The sequence below is a fragment of the Mirounga leonina genome, unplaced genomic scaffold (genome assembly GCF_011800145.1).
Source record: "Mirounga leonina isolate KUSES-001 unplaced genomic scaffold, KU_Mleo_1.0 Mir_126, whole genome shotgun sequence".
NCBI classification, from domain to species: domain Eukaryota; kingdom Metazoa; phylum Chordata; class Mammalia; order Carnivora; family Phocidae; genus Mirounga; species Mirounga leonina.
The window spans coordinates 34,652,078-34,655,536 of NW_023270314.1; the positions used below are offsets into that span (position 1 = coordinate 34,652,078).

At 42.8% G+C, this 3,459-nt stretch overlaps 1 pseudogene; it reads left to right on the forward strand.

Annotated features, from left to right (window-relative positions):
- The first annotated feature begins 1,013 nt into the window (after positions 1-1,013).
- On the forward strand, positions 1,014-2,277 carry LOC118008513 (annotated as a pseudogene).
- Positions 2,278-3,459: the final 1,182 nt, after the last annotated feature.

Below are 3,459 nucleotides of genomic sequence, written 5' to 3' on the forward strand. Positions count from 1 at the left end.
TGACTTGCTAAATAAAGTTGTCACTCAAACCTCATTTCCCGCCTGAGCACAGGGAAGCTGAACGGACACTGCATTAATCCTGCATATTGTCTCGGCTTGATGAGGTCTCCAAGAGATCTTTGTCCTGTCACCTTTAATGGACTCTGTCTAATGGACTCATTAGTGAATTTCTTATCATTTTTAGGAGAAAGATGCAATCTTACAATGCTGTCCTTCATGCGTTTGGAAATTATTATAATTTATTCCTTAAACACTTATTCAAAAATTAAGAATGAGGAGAATCTACTTTATTTGGGTACCGTAATATTGTAACAATGACATGCTGATTACAATGAGGGGTCTAAGAATACTATTTCATGCTGATTACTCATGTTATATTCAAAACTAGTCGTTAAAGCGGACAACACTCTCCAACTCAGTAGCTTAATATTACACCATAGTCAGAAAATTCGCAGCTGGGAAATAGAGATTTTCTTGGCTTCATTTATCTATAACTGCAGAAAACTAATAATAAATGACTTCTTGATATCATGCAAATCTCTCTAAGTTCATGCTAGGGGATTTAAATTTTAATATTATTTTGCATTGCATTCCAGTAATGAATACTCATGTTTGTTATCTTACACCACATTCTTCCTTCTCTGTCTCTTTCCCTCAGCTTCTCATGTTATTTTGGTTGATAAAATTCATATAGATGGGTGGTGGAGAAGATGGATATTAGGCAAATATTTAATTCTGAAAAAAAATCAGAGCCATCTCCTATTTTTATTGTGCTTGAGTGTGTTCTTATACCCTCAATTAATTTGTAACAACTTGCCACTCATAAGCCGATGACTTGAGCAAATATGCTAAAGTTTCATTGCCTGGTTTTCTTTGAACTCCAACATTGTAATGTTTATATTTAATAAGAAAAAATGTCCAGTGTTAATACTCTTGATAATTCAAACATATTTTCCCTTTGCTTGAAAATATGCTTTGACGGAGGGGCGGGGCGTGCTCGGGACAAAGGGAAACGAGGCCGGAGCTGCGGGCGCTTTTTCTGCCCGCGGTGTCTCAGATTCATTCTTAGGAACTGAGAACTTAATCTTCCAAAATGCCAAAAAGACCATCTTATGCCCCGCCTCCCACCCCAGCTCCTGCAACACAAATGCCCAGCACACCAGGGTTTGTGGGATACAATCCATACAGTCATCTCGCCTACAACTACAGGCTGGGAGGGAACCTGGGGCGTCCTCTGGTATTAACGATTCCCAAACCCCCAAAGCCACCAGATAAGCAGCTGATGTCCTACATGAGGTACAGCAGAAAGGTCTGGGACCAAGTAAAAGCTTCCAACCCTGACCTAAAGTTGTGGGAGATTGGCAAGATTATTGGTGGTATGTGGTGAGATCTCACTGATGAAGAAAAACAAGAATATTTAAACGAATACAAAGCAGAAAAGATAGAGTACAATGGATCTGTGAAGGCCTATCATAATTCCCCCACATACCTTGCCTACATAAATGCAAAAAAGTCGTGCAGAAGCTGCTTTAGAGGAAGAAAGTCGACAGAGACAGTCTCGCATGGAGAAAGGAGAACCCTACATGATCATTCAGTCTGCGGAAGATCCAGACGATTATGATGATGGCTTCTCCATGCAGCATACAGCCACCGCCTGTTTCCAGAGAAGCCACCGCCTCATCAGTGAAATCCTTAGTGAGAGTGTGGTGCCAGACATCCGGTCAGTTGTCACAACAGCTAGAATGCAGGTCTTCAAACGACAGGTCCAGCCCTTAATGGTTCATCTGTGAAAACTAGAAGCGAACTTCTTCAAATAGAGGAGCGACATCAGGAAAAGAAGAGGACATTCCTGGAAAGCACAGATTCATTGAACAATGAACTTAAAGAAAGTCGAAGTGGATGTGGAAAAAATTGCCACTGAAATTGCACAGGCGGAGGAACAGGCTCGAAAAAGGTAGGAGGAAAGAGAGACAGAAGCAGCAGAGCAAGCTGAACGCAGTTCCTAAGGAAGAGCAAGCTGCGAGGAAGACTGAGGAGAAGGATGACGAGAGCATCCTGATGGAGACAGAGGAGACACGCCTTGAAGAGGCGACGGGAAGCCAACAGAATGGTGAAGAAGGCACATCTACTCCTGAGGACAAGGAGAGCGGGCAGGAGGGGGTGGACAGTATGGCTGAGGAAGGGACCGGTGACAGTAACACCCGCTCAGAGAGCCGCAGGGCCACAGTGGAGGAGCCGCCCACAGACCCCAAGCCGGAAGACGAGAAGAAAGAATAAATGTTGCCCTGTTTTATGTGTTCTAAATACTTTTTTAAATGAAAAAAAGGTGTTTTTTGAGTTTAAAAAAAAAAAGGAAATATGCTTCGACTTTTTTTGTATCTATTTTTTTAAATTTTTTATCGTTAGGTTAATCACCATACATTACATCATTAGTGTTTTTTTTACTTTTAATTTTTTATTGTTATGTTAATCCCCATACATTACATCATTAGTTTTAGATGTAGTGTTCCATGATTCATTGTTTGCGTATAACACCCAGTGCTCCATGCAGAACGTGCCCTCTTTAATACCCATCACCAGGCTAACCCATCCTCCCACCGCCCTCCCCTCTAGAACCCTCTGTTTTTCAGAGTCCATCGTCTCTCATGGTTCGTCTCCCCCTCCGATTGCCTGACTCTGTTCTCTGATGACTGGAGACAGTGGAGGGTCAGTGGGTAGCGGCTACATAACCCCAGGCCAGGTGTGTGTGTGTGTGTGTGTGTGTGTGTGTGTGTGTGTGTGTGGTGAAGTGGTAAGAGGAGGGCATAAAGAACTGGAAGGGATATACCTGAAGTCAAGTTCTGAAGAGAGATCAGCGTCGAGGCCGAGTTATCAGATCAGACAGGTTGTCTACTATACAAAAGGCAGTCTGAAAGAAGGAGCTAGTAAATGTCTGGGTTTTCCTGGATCCTGGAACAATTATCTCTACTGGGCAATTAGATCGTGGTTTGGAGAAACTCCAGACACAAAATGCAAATCTCGCAGTATATATTTTTGTTTGTTTTTTAAAGATTTTATTTATTTATTTGAGACAAAGAGAACGAGAGAGAGAGAGCACATGAGAGGGGGGAGGGTCAGAGGCAGAAGCAGGCTTCCCACCGAGCAGGGAGCCCGATGCGGGACTCGATCCGGGGACTCCAGGATCATGACCCGAGCCGAAGGCAGTCGCCCAACCAACTGAGCCACCCAGGCGCCCCTTGTTTGTTTGTTTTAATATTTTTAGCACACCATTGGCTGAACAAACTTTCTAAGAGGGATTTGAGATGACTGTCATTTTTGGGTTAGGTCCTTCAACCACTTGCCCTTATAATCTCTCCACGTGTTACAGAATTTTTGAACTTTTCACTGTTCACAAAAGACACTTAGTCCTGTTTGTTGGTTTGTTTTCTGAGTCTTGAATGAAAGTGTTTTCTCTGTCTA